Source organism: Podarcis bocagei, assembly GCF_964188305.1.
Source record: "Podarcis bocagei genome assembly, chromosome: 4".
Classification (NCBI taxonomy): Eukaryota; Metazoa; Chordata; class Lepidosauria; order Squamata; family Lacertidae; genus Podarcis; species Podarcis bocagei.
This window is the reverse complement of record NC_138128.1, coordinates 64,472,407-64,492,539: the sequence shown is the minus strand read 5'-3', so window position 1 is coordinate 64,492,539 and position 20,133 is coordinate 64,472,407. Positions and strand designations below refer to the sequence as shown.

The 20,133-nt window shown below is 43.7% G+C and overlaps 1 long non-coding RNA gene across 1 annotated transcript; it reads right to left on the bottom strand.

Moving 5' to 3' along the window:
* Nucleotides 1-331: 331 nt before the first annotated feature.
* LOC308584667 lies at nucleotides 332-1,472 on the bottom strand. The gene is made up of 2 exons (XR_014006971.1): nucleotides 1,359-1,472; nucleotides 332-587 (listed from the first exon to the last, which is right to left on the bottom strand). It is a non-coding gene; the product is annotated as an uncharacterized lncRNA (long non-coding RNA).
* Between the last annotated feature and the right edge of the window lie 18,661 nt (nucleotides 1,473-20,133).

Below are 20,133 nucleotides of genomic sequence, written 5' to 3'. Positions count from 1 at the left end.
CATCTCTGGATGTTATTATCTAATAAAAGATAACCTGAGGGAGAGAAATGCCTTTGGCTGGTGGTAGCAAGGATGCATATTAATTTAAATATGAAATGTAAATCAATAAAAAGGCTCTGGCAACTGTGTCCTAATTAAGTAATGCACATGCTTATTCCGTTATTTCATTGAAGCATACCCAGATATTTGTGGTTTGCATTGCTGCTTTGATAACCCTAACCATAATTGTGACTGTGGGGTGTGCAGGGGTCCATTTTCATGGTTACATTTTAATCTCTTCCCTTTGCTTATGAAGATGCTTGGTGAAATTGTTTACTACTTACGCTTCTGCTTTCTTCAGTCACTAAGCATTTTATTTCTCAGACGTATAGCTATACTCTCATGCTTATACATGGGATTTCTGCTGGGAAAAGGCCAAGCATGACTTGGAAAGCTGATAACGTCTTTTCAGCAAATATTCACACTCCGGAAACGCAATGAATGTAATCTTGGCAAGAGCTGGATACGATGTCACACAGGCATGTGGTGGGTTAAAACGGCCTCTTCATTTTCTGATTTGGGATTCCTTTTCCAGCAGGGATTGGAAACTGTCATGGTTTGGTAAAAGAGAATCATTTAGATGTGAAAACCTATTTTTTAAAAGAAAATGGAGTGGTTTGAGAGAGAACTTTTTCCCATGGCATGCATTCCTATTTCTTTTGTCCTGCTGTCACCTCTTGTCAAACACGTTTGACAGATTTTTGAAACAATGCAAAATCCCTGTCAAACCTGTTTCCCAAAAGGAAAAAGCAGGACAAGCATTTGCACCACACCCAATGATCCTTCCTCTAGAATGCCTCCGATTCTCTGAAATGAAAACTCCCATCTGGGCTGTATCGTACTAACACTACATGCACTGAAATTAATAGACCTAAGGTATTCATGTTTCTAAATTTTAGTGGGGCTGCTCTGACTACTAAGATCAGATATGGCCCTCTTTCTCCAGTGATACAGCCATTACCTATCAGATGCCCTGTCATTCCAGCTACAGGGAGTATGACCCTGCCTTGCAGCAGGATTCAACCATGTTGCAGCCAGACATGCTTTCTTTCTTTCTACTCAGCTGTCTCCCCCAGTGCCTTCCCGCTCTTGTCTTTTATACCCAGTTGTTTCTGTTATCCCCCTACTTACTCCAGCATTAATTTCTCCCTTTCACCATCATGAATTCTTTCTGTGGGATTTTGTCTGCACAGACCACTCAGGACCTTCTAGAAAGCTGCAGTTGTGAGTACACACTAGATACTATCTCCTCCTTTGTCTAGCTGGCAAGGGGAGTGATGGTACCAGTAACCAACTCAGGCTTTATATATTATTCTAACCTGGAGGCTTATGAGGTCTGTGTTAGACTGATGAAGAATGTGAGAGTGCCCATCTTCTTATCTAGGGTAAGGATGGGGAACCTTCCTAGCTCAGGAGGCCAGGTCTTTGTCTCCAGTCAACTTCGACAGGTAGGTTAAACCATCTACCTGACAACCAGCTGACTCCATAATGATGCCAGGTGATTGACACATGTCAAAATTCTTTGGAAGATATGCTCTTTAAGCAACAATCAGATGGTGCTCTGTTAGAGGAATCCCCTTTGAAGCCCCTGCAGAGGGGCAATTAGGAGCATTTCCCCCTTTTGCAGGCAAAGCAATTTGTGCAGGGGGGAGCACTGTGAATAGTAACTGCTTCCTTTGGAGAAAAAGAAAATGGAAATTGGAAAGGACCTTGTGGTGCTTTTCAAGTGCTGCTCAAGGGGCTTTGTAAGTCCTCTGTTTGGGCTTGCTAAGCACTTTGTGTCATGTCCCAATTGCCCAACAAGCAGCTGGTTGTCAGGATAGGTGCTGCGCAAGGGGCTTTGCGGGCACTGCCAGTCGACCAAGCCCCACCTGTACCTGCAGGTGGGCATGATTTGGCTGAAATGGGTTCATGGGCTGGATTAGGCCCATGGGCTGAAGGTTCCCCATCCCTGTTCTCGTAGGAATGGATGGAAGAATTTTATCTGTGTCTGTTGTTGAAGTCTCTTCCTATGTACGCTTAACACTTCATGGATTTGGGAAGCACAGTGAGATTATTGTTGTTTAAATAGTCTGGCTTTTGTTAACCAGGCGGTGTGGTGCCTTCATACTTGCTTTGCTTTATTTGCTTGACATTTTATATATTTTTAATTGTAGTGTTCCTTGCTTTGGGATTAGGCAAGCTTAAAATCTCTAATGAAGCAGTATAATAATAAGGGGTATGAAACTCTCTATGGGGTATTTCCATGATTCATTGTGTACCCTTTACCTGCTGTCAAGCGCAACCTTATCTTTCCTAATAAATCCAAACAGATTTTTATTCTTTGAACAAATAACTTTTTGTAAAGTTTTGCTTAGGAATAGGGCTGGCACATCTGCACCTGAGATTTTGAAAGTCACAAAGCAGGATGCAATTTTTCATCAGGAGTGCAGCCAAGGGACTTGGCCCAAAGCTTAATGAAAGTGTCAGGCACAGAAATATATATTAATAAACTGCCTTTCATGATCCGTCTCTCTTTGATTTGACATCTCTGTTACCCGACAGAGACAGCTGCCTTTTTCCTTGAAAAGTTTTGGAGACTGCAATTAAACATATCATACGATGTAGATGCTTGTCAAGCCGCACCCCGTTAAGTTATCCCTGCAAAATGCCAAATATAGCCACATCATTACTGTATAAATGGCAATGGGTCTTTTCATTTGGAATGCCAGGTATCATTCAGGAAAGTAATGCCACGACTTCTGTTTTGAACACAAATCTGGAAGTGGAAGATTATAGAGTGCAAACTAATCGGAAGCTGAGCAAGCAGAGTTGGTGCTTGTTTAACAGTGTAACCTCTTGGTGAGCTGTTTCTTTTTCTCATCCTATGAAGTGGAGATACCGTATTTTTCGCTCCATAAGACGCACCTAGTTTTTAGAGGGGGAAAGCAAGGAAAAAAATATTTTGGCAGAGCATGTAAGCGGCTCTTGCTTTTTTTGCTTTAAACCCTTCCATCCCTCCTCCCACTTCGCTGAGAAGCCAGCAGAGCAAGAGCGATAGCTGCGCAGCACCTCTTCTGCTGGCTTCCCAGCAAAGCGGGATGAGGGGCGAAAAGGAGCCCTTACAAGGGAGTGCTGAGCAGAGCCTGGCAGCGGCTCTTGCTGGATTTTCTGGGAGGTGGGGGAAGGGACAGAGGGCAGCCCATCAGTCCTTTCCCCCATCTCATGGAAAAGCCCCCAAGAACCACACGCTCTTTAAAGAGCCATGCCTAGCATGTGTGCTGCTCTTCGGGGCTTTTCCCCGTGTAGGGAGAAGGGACTGATAGGCTGCCCTTCTCCCTCCTTGGGAAAAAACCCCCAAGAGCCGCACACACGCTCCACGCAGCTCTTTAAAAGGAGCGCTGAGCAGAGCCTCCCGTCTGCATTCGCTCCATAAGACGCACACACATTTCCCCTTACTGTGTCCTATGGAGCGAAAAATACGGTATTTCTTCTATAGTAATCTGCCTGATAAGAAACCTGAGAAAGCAGGCAAATGGTTAAATTCCATGTGAATACAGGCAACCCCTTGTATGTCCCATTAAAAAAAAAAAAATAGTCACCCTGCTTTTCAGATGTTGTTGGGCTCTAATTCTTATCAACCTGAACCATCATGGCTAATGGTCAAAGGTGATGGGGAAGGCAGGGTAGCAACACCTTGAGAGCCACAAGTTTCCTATCTGTGTCCAAATTATCCTTCCTACACCAGCTATCTTTTTTTCTCTTTTTTGCAAGACTGAAAATGTCTATGTCAGTGGTTCCCAAATGGTGATCCGCAGACCCCAGAGGGTCCACATAACCCACCCAGGGGGTCTGTGCCTCCAATCACATAACAAAAATTACCATAGAGATATCAAAATTTTCAAAAGCAGGGGGTTCGCAGTACTTAGTTAATTGGGAACCACTGGTCTATTCTCTTAACCAGTAGGCCTTGGGCCTAAGAGCTTATCCACACTTACTGTTTCCCCTGCTCTTTCTAGGCATAGGTCTTTAAAACTCGCTCTTTAAAGCTGAAGTGAAACAAATGGCAATTCAAGTTTTCCATGGATTCTGTGGAGCCAAAAAGTGCTTGGACATGGAGCTTTAAAACTTAGACCATGCCTTGAAAGCACAGAGGGAACCTAAGTGTGGATAAGCCCTAAATTAAGCTGTGGAAAGCTTTATCATGACTACGAGATTGTCAAACTCAACCTTCTGGCAACAACCCACAGTCTTTTGTATTGGAACAGTCACTTTGTGATTCCCAGTGCTGTAAAGAGTCTTGCTTTGTTCAGAAGGACACATTGGGCTGTGAGCCCAATTCAAACACTAAATACCCACCACTATACATAATAGGGATGGAGATCCTGTGGACCTCCAGCTATTGCTGGACTACAGTTCCCTCTATTGGCAAAAGCTGGTAGAAGCTAGAGGTTTCCCTCCTTAGTGGATAAGATTCTTGTCCCCTAACAATGCAGTGATCCTATATATGTCTCTTCAGAAATAAAGCCCACTGACTTCAATGGGGCTTGCTCCCAGATAAGTGGCTATGAATTTGCAACCTAATATCTCAATATACTTTCAGTATACAGTACGTGGTTAATTGTAGAGCTGAGGGAAAATACCTTCCCATATTTCTCACCCTGTTTTCAAGTGGTGAATTTGGGGTTATTTGCATATTTCAGAGGGATTAACAGGTAAGCAGGAGTTCTTCATTTCTTTTTCTAAACACTGCGTTGCAGTTTCATTGTTTGTTTTTCATCATGGTGTAGTATAAATCCACAGGTGGAGAATAGTGGCAGCCATTCTGAGATTCCAGCCAGAAGTTCCTATATAAGAATCTATGGCTCAGCAGCATTCTTTGCAGTTCCCAGAATGTCATAGATTGTGATAGTAACTGCATTTAATAGTACATGGCATCAAATGCTATTACCATGAAAATATTCTAGACAGTGTTTTAAATGCAAAATGGGGCAGGTGTCCAAATTAACTAAACATTATAGAGAAGAGTCTAGGCATGTAATTTTATGTACATCTCTTGGTAATACATGTCATAAGATCTACATGACAGGGGAGGTAAATGCTGAAAGGACAAGAAAACAAAAACGTGATTTCAAGCAATTTGGTGCTGCACACTCCTGTTCCTGTCAGATTGATCCAAGCAAGATCATAGCCAGCTACCAAGCAAAGCTAATTAGCACTTCAACAGCCATATTATATATCCATTCTGATGTAGTTTTAGCTTCACAGAAGCAGCAAAGATTGTTTTTGTCTGAGCTGAGTGCATATTCTCTCCTGACCCCTGAGAATATGCTTCCCTTCCATCTTTGTTTCATGTTCCTCGTTGGTTGAAATAATTGTTGTTGTTTGGTGGGGGGCTTTCTTGCTTTTGCAAAAAAAACAGAGGCTACATTTTAGGTATGAGAAACATGGTAGAAACTTATTGCTTGCAGTCTGGTTCTAGCCTAACGTAGCATAAGTTAACACAGCTGTAGCACTCCAACATTACACCATCATTACGGACCAGGACATAACTGGGACATGGGTGGCGCTGTGGTCTAAACCACTGAGCCTCTTGGGCTTGCCGATCAGAAGGTCGGTGGTTCGAATCCCTGTGACAGGGTGATTGCTCTGCCCCAGCTCCTGACAACCTAGCAGTTCGAAAGCACGCCAGTGCAAGTAGATAAATAGGTACTGCTCTAGCAGGAAGGTAAAAAGTGTTTCTGTGCACTCTGTTTTCTATCACAGTGTTCCATTGTGCCAGAAGTGGTTCAGTCATGCTGGCTACATGACCTGGAAAGCTGTCAGTGGGCAAACGCCGGCTCCCTTGGCCTGAAAGCAAGATGAGCGGCACAACTCCATAGTCGCTTTTGACTGGACTTAACCGTCCAGGGGTCCTTTACCTTTTACCTTTACCAGGGCATTCTGCTGTTGCATCTGACTTGATTCAGCTGATGCAGGTAATGTTGGTGGAGCTCTGCTCAAGAGGAATCGGGGAGGCATCTACTGTCTTGTGGCTGACATAAAGTTGGTAACCCAATAACTGTGACAACCGAGGAATTGTGGCAACTGCTGTAACTTTTTTCGCTGTGAGGAACCATGACCTTTCCTCCATGCGTTCATTTAATAATAACAGTAAAAAGGGGGAATTGTGAATAGTGGTATTAAGAAACTAGAATTAAATCTGGCTCTGGAATGCTGCAGTGAACGACTCTGTGGGAAAATTATGTATTTCTGGCTGTGCAACAGTTGCCTTCCACCCTTCAAACTCTGCCTGCAATCTGCTTCTAATTAGCCTGCTAGACAACACATGGCGTGCGAGCCACTGGGAGCTGTTCATCTTTGTGCAGCTTCCATTCCTTTATTATTATTATTTAAAAATAAAAAGGTATACCGCTTAATTGTCAAGACCCCTCGAAGCGGTTTACATAGAACATAGTTTTAATGTAGATTTTATCAGTAAAAGTCAGAAGTTACAGACAAGTCAGCTTAAAAATATCCCACGTGTTAATAGAAACAGTAGTTTAAAATACACATTATATTTTTTAAATGGGCTTGTAATACCGCAGTCCATTGTTACCCATAGCATGCTGTGATCACACTAAAACTTTTCCAGTTCCATCCTGATATTAAGAGTGTGATTCAGAGGGGAATTTTCATCAGGACTGTGGGGCAGGAGCAAAGAGTTAAATACAACCCCTGTGGAACACATCTCAACCCTCCACTAGCTGTTATTCTGAATTCTTTTTGTTTTCTTTTGTTTTTTTTTAAAAGCCCACTTAATTTACACATGGAAGTCACTGCTTGATGCTGCAAGATTTCACACATCCATTGCCCACATTAAATTTGTGAATCCGGCCCCAAACGATCGGTCTAAGGCTGATACATACTTAAAGGTAAAGGGACCCCTGACCATTAGGTCAAGTCGCGGTCGACTCTGGGGTTGCGGTGCTCATCTCGCTTTATTGGCTGAGGGAGCCGGCGTACAGATTCCAGGTCATGTGGCCAGCATGACTAAGCCGTATCTGGTGAACCAGAGCAGCACACGGAAACGCTGTTTACCTCCCCGCTGGAGCGATTATTTATCTACTTGCACTTCATGCTTTCAAATTGCTAAATTGGCAGGAGCAGGGACCAAGCAATGGGAGCTCACCTAGGAGTAATTCACATTGAACTCAACAGAACTACTTCCAAGCAGACATACATAGGATTGCATTGTAAGCAACTCAATCAAATTAGTTATCAATATGAAGCTAGGGAACAGCAGCAATCCACACAATCACCTTTGGAACGTCTTTCCTAATCTGAGAACACCTTTTATATACATATAAAAAACCCACTTCAATTTGATAAACTTATGTTGATTGAATCTTCCTTTAGCCTTTTGTCTTGCACAGAAGCAGCGATGGGCAGTAATGCCTCATTTGTCCATGACAACACATTTGAATAATTTTCAAGGACAGGACTCTGCATTAAAGCAAAACGAAAGTGAATCCTCAATCATAATCTTTAGGTGGGTTTAAGACAAGGAGATAGAAAGCTGCCTTATGTCTGGTCATAAGATTTCCACATTTAGTCCAGTATTGTCTACTCTGACTGACAGTGGCAATTAAGGGTTAAGGGGAAAGGTCCCTTCCCATCTCCTTCTTCCAGATCTTTTTAACAAAAGATGCCAGGGATTGAACCCAGAACCTTCTGGAGGTGAGCATATTTTCAACCATTAAGCTAGGTTCTGTGTCCCCCCCCCCACACCTTCTATTATTTGTCTTTCATATACCATATAAAAGATAGGAATGACTTGATTGAAAAAAATCATCATCTTTCTAATGCCTCCTTATAGTGTCATAAATCATTCAGTTTCCATACACCGTCTGTGAATAAAACCGCATATAATTGTTGCAATTAAAATACAAATAGAGCATAAGGATTTCATAATGTCTCTTAATGTAAAAAGACTGCAGTTCATTCTGAATATGATTAGTTTCTGGCACCATACCTGTAATTACGGTAATTAGAGCTAGGTGCGAAATTAATCTCAAACCAAGGTGAGTTCATTCATGTAGAACAGTCCAATCTACCTGATCTTCTTTAAAAAAAAAAGAAATGAAACTGCACTACTTTAAGACTATACGCTCCTTTATAAATAAATACCATGACATAGAAACAAATGGAAATACAAAGCCAAATAATTGTCTGTAAAAATAAAAAACCCACCCTACACACCCACAATTTCATATCTTAGATCTCCATCTAGTGATCAGACACACGGAACGCAGGTTGAATATTTGTTGCCTCTAATGGTCTGATCTGCATATTTGGCTTCCCTTTGGGAAGCACAGGGTTGGCGTAGAAGGGAGGTTAACTAAACACAAAGGTCTGCGCTTCCATTATGGGTAGGTTATTGTCTCCTCTTCCCCCTTGCCCTGCCGCCACTATTAATTCAACAATTGGCAACTATTTCCTCCCTGCCTTCCTGCTGTGAATACATGCATTTTTAAATAAGCCTTAGTGTACTTGTCTCAGTGCACAATGTAGCAGTATCTGGACCATCTGCTTCACTTTAATATATATTATTCTCTATATGAAAAGCGAGTCTGGAGTGATAAATTCATAATTCAAGGCTTTTGAGAAACTCCTACAGAAATCCAATAAAATCAAAATGAAACAGCAGCCTTGTAACATATAATATCCCTAAGGATCAAAACTTGTGTAGCCAGCTTAATATCAAAGGATCACTTGGTAATATTTGTTATAAACCATCCAACACTTCGGCTCTGGGGGGGGGGGAAGCACCACCAAATATGATTTGTGCAAAGAAGCCAAAATGAATACATATATATGGAAAAACATACACCTGGAAATTCTGACTGAAGCTCTACAAATTTGAACATCCTTAACAATACATTGAAGTTCAATGGGATGTTAGATTCAGGTCAGTGGCCTTCCAATGCTACCACTCTACCTTCAGTAATTAAAAGAAACAACTGCCAATGTGAGTGAATGTTTTAAAAGGCCAAAGTATCTGTAACTGTTTCTCGAGTTGCCATTTCTCTTGTGTGTGAATTCATGCTCTGTTGTGATTAAAAGCTGCAAGATGCTTGGGGAGGCTGCATAATGCTCACATGGCTGGTTCATACAGAACAGTGCAGGATTAATACACTATATTTTATTAAACTGGGAATGAGTGTTTAGCTGATAACACACTGCTGCTCCTCTCTCATGGACCCAGAGGAAGGGTGGGAGGCACCAGCTGGGGAACCCCCAAAGGAAGAAGGCTCAGAGCCCAAGGGATTAATGGTGGTATGATGATGAATGGTCAGAGGGAGAAGCCTAGGAGAAGGAAGTGTTGGAAACCGAGAGGTAACAGGGTTTAGTGAGCAGGCAGAGCCTGCGGTGGAGAGTAGTCCAGAATCAGAATCGGAGGCGGAAGTAGGAGAGGAGAGAAGCCAAGAGGCAGAGATGTGTCAGGCTGGTGAAAAAGCCTGGGTGTTTCCCCCTCCTGCTGTGACAAGCTTCACTCCCCACTGGTCTCCCAGGACATGAAGAGGTAGGAGCAAAGACAGGCATGCAGACACAGTCTCAGATTGCTTGGGAGGAACCCAGGGGAGGAGGAGATTTAGGCAGCTATGGGAGGTGGAGACTTTCAGCCTCCACAGCTGCTTCATAGGGGCAAGACCTACTGAGAAGATCTGCTGTGCTCACTACGCCTGCCCTGAGCAGGTTTTGTTTCTACTAGTAAAGAGTTAGTCCACTTCACTTACTCCACGTGATTCATTGCTGGCTGGCTCCCTGTCATCCTCATGCACCAGATTCAAGGCTGTGATCCTGGTCTTTTCAGACCACAGTTTGTCCAAAATGAGAAGAGATGTTTCCTGCTTCCTCCTGAAAGGCATCCTTCAAGAGTTTGAAGGGCTGTCCTAAACATGTTGGAATGGGGGTGGTAGGCTGCTGTGGGTGGGATGGGATTTCTTCTTCACATGAACTTTCTTAGGATTCAAATATGATTTTATGCAACAGCCCATGCCCCTAACAGCCCCCCACCCCACCCTGACTCATCCCACATTGTTGAGAAGGTCTCTTGTCTTTTAGAGAGGCTTTTGGTGAGGGCCTCAGGTAGCTGCAGGAAGTGGAGAAAGGAAACTTCCCTTCCATTAACTTCCTTATCATAAATTAGGATTTAATCCTTTGTTTTTTATGAGGTCTGCATGATATCTGTTGACATTTTATATACATTCAGTCCTAGCATGGACTAATGATCTTCCTGTGATGAGTCAGTAGGTGGGTGGCTATGACGTTCTGTACAGAATCCATGCATAATATGCCTACAGTTCTGAGTGTAGTTGACTCATCATATCTCAGACCTGCTGTCAGCCAATATTAAGGCAGTTGTTTATTTGGTTCTGTTTCTTTCACTTTTAGAGGAACCAATGATGCTCATCAAAAGGCTGTGAAAGAATTGATTATGCACAATAGAGCATGGCAACAAAATTATGGCTAGGACTCCTCCTGTAGACCACTGCCAGCTAATGAGACAACGGACTGTGCAATATTGATGTTATAAGAGATGTCATTCAGAGCTACAGATTACTCAGAACTGTAAAAAATGGCGTGGCTATGCTCTCTTATCAGTCCATACTGAATCACAGAGTGCTAGAACAGACTGTGATTAAATATTTGCTCTTAAGCCCAGAAACACCCACCAATTTATTAAGCCTGCACATGTTCTGTACAACATGGTGCCATGGGAGTAATGTTTTTGAAACATGCCTCCATAACCGTTTGAAGTAGGCTGTTTGGGATGTCCCAGCCCTGCTGCAAATGTCACTGCATTATTGCTCAGCATTTGGAAATCCCTTAAGCTTGTTCCCAACAAGTTAATTGAAGTGTTGCATCCTTGAGAAACCTGCTAGTCTGAACGTATTTAAGCATGGAATTGATATAGCAAGAGAAAAGCAGCGTATGCTTCTCTAACTGCTGGAAAACTGATGCATTGGCATCGGTTAGACATGCATAGCTAACCCGAGTGTGAGATGCCCAGCGTCCGTCAACAGCACTAGCAAAATACACACACACACCCCAGTCTTAATTTCCCAAGCAAATTACCATTTGAAGACAAACACATCATTTCTTTAGAAGAAGACCATGCTATGGGGTGTTCTACAGTAAGAATACTATAAATCATTATGTTATTTTATTTTATTTTTTAGCACAGAGGGAAGGAAGAGAAATCATTTCAGGATGTAAGTAAGTTGACTAATATCTCTTTGGCTAGAAATAAAGCCAGTTAAAAGAAAGACACAGGGGAAGTGTTTCTGAACCAGTTGGATGCCTGCAACGGTTCGCTCAGTATCATGATCTATGCGTTTGTGCACAGAAGGAATTAAAAAGCAATAAAGAGTAGGTTGGGGAAGTTTCCCGTGGGTACACTTTGTGTTAAATGGTGCATTTGGGAAGTAAATTCAAAATGGACCAGGCATGTAAATCTTTGGTGGCAGCAAGAGGGGTGGTTGAGTTGTGTGTGTGTGTACAGGATTATATTCTGGGCAGTAAGTGTCAGTGTCCTTTCACAGTAAAAGTTTGTGTGCTCCTAAACAGAAATAACAGTGTGTTTTGAAACCAGACCACAGGTTCATTGTGAGGGGTAATACAGCTCATCACTCTACCCAGAAAGAGAAGCCCAATGTGGTGTAGCGGATTGAGTTTGTACAAACCCGGGTTCAATAAATGTTAATATTACTGTGGAATTTGCCCTCCTAGGTGTGTGACATCATACTGGTTCATAAAGGAAGGGTTAACTAAGTGTAAAATGATTAACCAATAGGAACCCAAGGGGAGGAGTTGAGTCTGGAGTTAGAGAAGAGAGAGGGAGGATAAATCTGTGGGTTGGGCTAGTTTGATGTGAGAGAGTAGGAGAATCTGTTAAGAGGAGTCAGTTAAACAGTTGGGATAATCAGTCATAAGATAATAGGAAGGTATAGGCCGGTAAAGAAACTAAGGTTAAGAAACTGACAAGAAAAATTATCTGAAACCATAAACTTGTTCATGCTTATAAAATAAACTTGTTTATTTGGTTTAATGTTAACAACTGTCTGGACTCAGTGTGTACCCAAAAGAAATGGGTTGGTGGCGGCGGGGAAGCAAGCACAGTGGTGGCACAGGGATCAATAGACCATCAAACATCCGGGGACCCTGTGTGATCGCCACAATTACATAATCTAGTTACATGAACATGTATACAGACCAAGTCAGATATTCAGTAACAGTAAGGGGAATGGGAAGGGGCCATTCCTAGTCACCTCACACTCAGTTTTCCAAACACTGAGCCAACACTCTCACCAGTTTTCTGACTGGGGCTTTGCCAACAGAGCCCTGGTAGATAAACCAGCATGTTTGCAGTGACCATTTCTCCTTCAGCTAGAAATGAACATATGTTTCTGTACCCATATTCTCATAGCTGCATCAGGTGAAATTGATTGTCTGGACCTATTTTAGTACTATTTTATTGAACGTTTTAAACCAGCATATAAACTTGAGTACCACTATGGGAGTGGTGTAAAAATGATAATATACATAAATTAAACAACCCATTGGCAATAAAGTCGACCAGGTATCCAGAATATACAGCCACCAATTTTAACGGGGGGGGGGTGATGTATGAAAACACTACAGAAAAAGATAATTCCCAAGGAATAAATATTCTTTTACTTCTCCTAGTACTTTGCGAAGCCTAGAATGGTATTTTCTTGGCTTCACAGACTTGGCAGAAAAGCATTGTTAGATTCTAGGTTGGCAACACTGCTGTACAGTTATTCTATCCAGACTGGGAAAGTAGGCTGTTTTCATTCCTTGCCTGTGTACTCTCTTTGACGTTCCTTACACACTTTTCCCCTTTAAACGTATCCAATCCCAAACCAGCCATTGAAATTCAGAGGGAAAGATGTCATTTTAAAAATGCATGATCCATTAACCAAGGAACGTACCCAACTGTAATGGTATAAATCAATAAGACTGAAGTCCCCACTGCACCATCATTCTGTCAACCTTCTCCCCCCAAATTCTCAGCACTGTGGGATGCCTGCCAGGGAAACATAATAAAACAGCTGGAACATAAATAAATAAAATAAAGTTCTTGACCCCAGAAGTTTTGGTGTGTTTTCCCTTGTTCTTTAGTTTTTAATCTTTTCTCTTTTCGCATCATCCCCCATTTCCCTTAACTTTGTGAGTTCAACCTTATTCTCTTGATATCTTCAACAACACTCCCGGAGATCATAAGGAACAGCCGCTATATTCTGAACTATGTTATATCTCTTGTATAAATAAAAGAAGAGGTAGTGTGTCAAAATCCAGCTCTAGATGACAAGTCATTTTGTTACTATTTTTACTATTACAGACATTATGAAAAATAAGTTCCCCAGCCATTAGTAGGAACACAACAAGAAGAAGCTCAGGTGCCATTGAGGAAAGACACTAGTCTCTAACAGGCACAATCTTATAGTGAGGAATGAGAGGGCCTTCTTTGTGGTGGCTCTCTGACTCTGGAATGCCCTTCCACTGGAAGGTCAGCTGGAGAAGATTCTGATGAGCTTCTGCTGGCAAGCAAAAATAATATTATTCATCCAGGCACTTTGAATAACAAAGAGCAAGCTTTTAGTTTTATTGTTCTCCTGCTGTTGCACAATTGTTTGTCTTATGAATTGGGCTGTTTCTACTCATGGTTGTCTCTTTTCCCGCCCCGCTCCTGGTGGCCGCGCAGAGCTGCGCTGATCCCGGGACTGCAGGCAGCTCTGCGCGGCCATCGGGAGGGGGGTGGGACTTCGCGCCCTGCTCCCAGTGGCCGTGCAGAGCTGCGCTGATCCCGGGACTGCAGGCAGCTCTGCGCGGCCATCGGGAGGGGGGTGGGACTTCGCGCCCCACTCCCGGTGGCCGCACAGAGCTGCGCTGATCCCGGGACTGCAGGCAGCTCTGCGTGGCCATCCGGAGCGGGGCGGGACTTCACGCCCTGCTCCCTGTGGCCGCGCAGAGCTGCGCTGATCCCGGCACTGCAGGCAGCTCTGCGCAACCCTCGGAGCTGGTCTCCTGAGGGTTGCGCAGAGCTTCCTGAAGCCTGGAGAGCGAGAGGGGTCGGTGCGCACCGACCTCTCTCGCTCTCCAGGCTTCAGCGAAAGCCTGCATTCGCCCCATAGGATGCACACACATTTCCCCTTCATTTTTGGAGGGGAAAAAGTGTGTCCTATAGGGCGAAAAATACGGTAGGTTAAAGGAAAAGAAAGGATTACAATTAGATTAAATCAAGGGTGAGGATTTGCTGAACTAAATATTTGAAATTGGAATGCAGAAAGGGGAGGTATGAGGAGGTCGGTGAAGAAAGGTTTAAGAGAATAAGGATTTGAAATTATATTTGTTTGTCTTTGTGTGTGTTTGTTTGTATTATGTTTCATTTTATAATTTGTGAAAATTTAATAAATATCTTTTTAAAAAAATATTTTGAAAAAAATATGCCCCACAAATAACCCAGAGATGCATTTTAAATAAAAGCACATATTCTAATCATGTAAAAACACGCTGATTCCCAGACCGTCTGCAGGCCATATTTAGAAGGCGATTGGGCCGGATCCAGCCCCCAGGCCTTAGTTTGCCTACCCATGCATTAGATCCTTCAGATCAAAGCTTTTTCTCCTGCCCATATGATGTTGGAAAGTGGTGTGGAGAAGGGATATGACAATGCGTCTCCTTCTCTGAGGTTCAACCTTTGCAGTCAGAGATCCCATGCTTCCTGTCACCCTGGGATGGATTCCCCATCATGGGTTGTAGTAAAGAAGTAAAAAATTACTTTAAAAACAAAAACAAATATTGCTTGAATCCCTGCTTCAATATAATCTTCATACTACTAGAAGGAGGCATTCCACCACCTCACAGGATCATGGGATTGTAGAGTTGGAAAGGACCACAAGGGTTATCTAGTACCATTCCCTGCAATGCATCATAGGAATCTGCTCTATGCCTAGGAAGACATTTGGTGCATCTAGCTCAATATTGTCTACAGTAGTTGGCAGTGGTTCTTCTGGGCTTCAGACAAGAGCCTTCCACAGCCCTACCTGGGGATGACAAGGATTGGACCTGGGATTTTTTTGAAAGAAAGGCAAGAAGGCCTACATGGCAGACAAACTGGTTAATTGGTAATTTTTTTCCCTCAGATAAACAACTGAACCCTAGAACCTATTTTCCACACCAGAGCTCAATCTTGAAATGGAAAGAATATCCAAGTATCTACCAAGTAATCATAACCTGCCTAGACATACTTACATTTCAGAAGAGCAGCCAGAGTGGAGGATGTCGGCTCTAGACAAACTACAGCAACCATCCCCATGATGTGAAAAACCTAAATCTGTTTAGATTCTTCATGATAGGCAGCTGTCAAAGGCATGGAAGAGAGCCAGCTTAGAACACAACTGGCAATATTGGGGACATTTCAAAAAGTGGGTTAAACAATGGCTCGTGCATTTTAGTCCTCCATGGTGTGAATATTGAATAAAGAATTACTGTATCACATAATTACAAAAACCCAACCAAAATACACACAGAGTTTAGTGAATGGGCAAAAATTAAAACTGTTAACTTAGATAAGGGCTGTTTAAACCTCTAGCAAAGCCATAATAAAGGAAGCATAACAAACAGCCAATTATAGCTAGCCTCCTTCATTTGGCTATTTCTACTCGCTAATCTGTGAAGAATTGTTACAGGAAAATTCATTCACTTCACCTCTGATGCTGTGTTTCTTCCTAAGGCAACATTGCAGCTTCTCTATTAATTAGAAAATGGCAGCACATAAATGGCATTTTGCGGGCTTCTCATTATGCTTCTGCCAGATTTCTTCGAGGCATAACACAATAGATATGATGACTAAAATTATTATAATCCTTTGAGAAACTAGGCTGGCTGGATTTCCAAGGTAACGCTGGGAAACAATGAATGATGTACTCAGAGACCAGACCAAGCATACATTTGGGGAGGAACCATATTCCACGGCTGGTAGAGCAGACTTGCCACATATATATCAGTTCAGCTCAGTCCCTGGTCTCTATAAAGGCTGAGTCAAGGCCAGGAGTCAGCCCTGAGGGCCACACTAGAACCAGGAAGACCTTGCTACCAATTCAAGGTCCTAGCTTAAAGAGGAGGGAGCCCCCTTGCAGGGGCAGAGAAAGAGGGTGCGGGGGATGCGGTCCACCCCAGGTGTCATCACTGAGAGGGGTGACAAAATGACAAAAATATGAGTTTTTAAAAAACGTTTTTTAAAAAAATTGGGCTCACAAAACTTTTTAGTTCAGTCAACAAACATAATGAAACATGGCTGGCACTGGGCGCCACAACACAGGGTCTCCAATGTGCCCGAGCCACGTGTCTCTCCTGGGGGTGACGTGGTGACTTGGGAACCTGCAGGCTCTGCACTGCCTGAAATGGCAGCGTGAGACCTGCGTCTGCCCTCCACCTCTCCCTCGGCCATCCTACAGCTCAGGGAGAGGCGGCAGAGAGGCTCCACACAGTGTGCTCCACCCCCAGGAGCAGCTAGCCCCAGCCCTGGCTGCAGGATGCGCGCACCGTCCCCGGCATCTGAGCGGCTAGCTACGTCGCTACCCCCTTGTCTAGGAGGCCCCATTGGCTGGGTGTGATGGCCTGGGATTCGGACTCAGAGGCTGAACCTGAGGAATCCCAGCCTGCACAGGAGTCCCCGCCTCCAGGACTAGCTGAGCCGGGGCTGGGGCCTGAGCCTGAAGGGTCCTCACCTGTGGATCCTCAGGTGCAGGCACCAGCTGAGTCTGCTCTAGCCCCTGAGGTGATGGAGGACCCATTGCCTGCAGGTGCTCCACTCTCAGCCCCGTCAGGGGAAGAGGAGGTTGCCGCTGGGTCCGGTAACCCTCCAGCCTCTCCTGCGTTGCAGAGGCTCAGGGCAGAGAGGTGGAGGGAACTAAGTTCCTGCAGGAGGAGTGCTCGCCTCCAGGCCAGGAGAGGCGAGTCACCTGTGGACCAGGGCCGCCCTATGCCTTGGGGCAGATAAAAGCCAGTCAGCCTCAGTCCCAGGTTGTGGGAGCAACATTGTTGGTAACTTGTTCCTGCCTGCACCCTGTCCTGCTCTTCTGCCAGAGTTCCTGACCTCGCCTGACTAGTTGCCTTGGACCCCACTTCTGCCTTGACGGACATCTACACCCTTGATGGGCACTACACCCTCGACCCCGGAATGGACACGGACCTCACCACACAGTAACCCCCCTGGGACCAGCACACTGGGTTACTCCTGAGCCTGAGAATACCTCACGGTCAGGAAGGCTTTCCAGGCTGCAGTTCTGATCAGGGTTGTTGCCTGCAAACACGGATGTGCCTGGTTTTAGCACTGGCATCTCCAGACTCTTTCTCCCATCAAAAAGATCTAAGGTATCAGGGCTGGAAGTAACCGCCCACCATCATTCAGAGTAGGTAGCACTGGATTAAGTTGTTCAATGGTCACTAATAAGGGTTTGCAAACCTTTTGATTTGCACATCTTGAAAGGAAAATTCCCCTTTGCAATTCATATCAAGAACTTTGACACATTCACAACATGAGAGCAATGCATCATGCAGAGACATGCAACAGACATCTTCCTCTTTGGTTTCATGGGAGTCTTTAATGCTAAAGTCAGATTTTGTCAGATTTCTAAACCTCTCCAGCCAGTTAAGCAAAGAAAAGAAAAGAAAGAAAAAGGCGTAATCACAATTCAAGGCAACTTTCCAACCAGGCAAAAAAAGCACTACTCAAGGATTGTGCAGAGAGAGGCTGGTGCTGGTATATTCTTGAAAACAAAATGCTTACATCCACTGGGGAGAGAAATGAAGCTGTGTAAGTTGAAGGTTAAATTGCATATACAAATTTGATTTGGCCGTATAACACTTGTCCTAACAATGTTTACTGTTTGCCACTTGAATAGTGTTTTTGTCTCTCCCCAGTTTTCTTAGCTCATTCCCGTGGAACATTGCAGCAAACTTAAGGTCTCTAGAGGGGAGTCCGACTCCACTAACTAAAGATGATCTGGGTGATTATGGTGCACGGCAGCTGCAAAGCAACAGCTGGCAAAGAGGAAAGAGACATGCTGGCTGTTCCAGTAGGGCTCCAAAGTGTGTGATTCTTAAAAGCATGACATAGAATGAAGAGGCAGCCCATGACTGAGTGGCCAAACTTGCGGAGCCTTCTGGGTAGAAAGGGCATATCAGATGCTCGGAGCATGCCAGTGAGTGCAAAACAGGAAAAGCCTAGCGTTAATGACGTGGCTGTAAAATCTTGAAGAAGGCAAGATGTTGAGTATGTTTATGATTTCTGCCACTCTTTGCCCATAGAAATAGGAGGCCAAGCAAAATATTGCTGAGAAGGCAATGATATATTTTAAGCAGCCAACAGCACAACAACCTCAGTTGCATTACGATTTCAGAGGAACTCCTGGGAGCTTAATGAAGGTCAAGGATTAGCAGTGGAGCTCTCGGTGCCTGCATATGGGATGCTAATGAAATGCTATTGAACATATGCAGAGTATCTTTCTCTCACTATACCTGAAGTTAGGGATATGGGCTGCCTGGCCAGATCAGTTACCGGTATATATTTAAAGGAACCTTATTCTCAGGAGTAAGGCAGTGAATAAAAGGGCTTTGTTAGGTGAGGGGCTAAGGAATGAGAATCACAGGCATTGGCTGGACATTTGATCAGTGTATTTGTGGATGGAAAAATCCAGGAATGTCATGGAGGAATAATTATTTAACTGTATGGAGGAACAGCTGAGGACTTTGGGGTTCAGGGTGAGATTTGGTTGCTTACGGACAGAGCTTCCTGCTTCCCATTTGTAGTTGTTGCTTCTGGACCTATATCGCAGCTGAGTTGTCCCCGTCCCCTCACACCATGTAGCTGTTACCTTTGCTGACATCTCCAATTTGGAATGAACAAGCCTTGTGTGTTTTCCATACAGCAGCCATTTTAATATGCTGTACATTGAAATGAGATTGGGCTTAGAATAAATCAATTTTTGCCATACCTCTTTGTGAAAAGAGACTGATAAAGGTTGATTAGCTTAGCCTGGCAAATTTGTTTGTGCAGCAGGGAGGGCCGTTGCGTAACTAAATAGGTGGCCAAGTACAGGTGATTTGTTGCCACATGAACTAAATAGGGGACATGCCTTTCTTCCCCTTCCTTCCCCTGGCTGGAGGGGGTGTTACCTGTGTGAAAGAGAGCAATAAACTGGCAAGCTCTGAAAGTGGGGTCTGAAAAAGGCAGAAGCCATGGCTTTGGTGGGTCCCCTAGAAATCTGATAGGGACCAGGATTTGGTGGAGTGATTAAGCATCTAGTGTGATCCAGATGTTTCGTACTACAACTCCCATCAACCCCAGCCAGCAGAGCTCATGGGATCTATAGTCCAAAACAACTGGATTGGCAAAGGCATATCTATACCTTTAGCCTTATGCTCAGTCTGTATTTATGTGTAAACAAACACATCACAGAAATGCCAAAATCCTCAATTTCAAGGAAGCTAATCCTTAAAATATATGCTGGGAACGCTGAAGTCTCTTAACATTCAGAGACTGGGGTGTGTGAAACAATATTTACAGTACTGTGTCAGTGATTAAAGCAGTGGAAGAGCTCAACATTTCCCATCAGAACTCTGATGGACACACAGACAGGTAAACCTCACAATTATTCTGTAAGCTGTTTTAGCTTGTAGTTTTTTTTAAGGTGGTATACTTAAGAGCAGCAGGGGGAACGCAGGGGGAACACATACCCCTAAACATTTTGTGAATCTAAGTTTGGCCTCATTGAGGGACAGTATTTTAATATGAGTAGGAAAATGAGAGCACCTTGAAACATTTTTTTTTTAAAGTAAAAAAGCACCGCTTAAGAGGCTACCCTTGTGGACCTTCTAATTTGTAATAGGGCTCTTGGGAGGCGGTGGTCTCTGAGAGATATCAAGCCAAAAAATCTCTAGGATATAAAACACCATCTTGTGGCTGTAGAACAACAGGGAGCTGGGGAAGACATTGGAGCAAAATGGAAGTTTTCAAAAGCAATAACAATGATAGGGCGGATG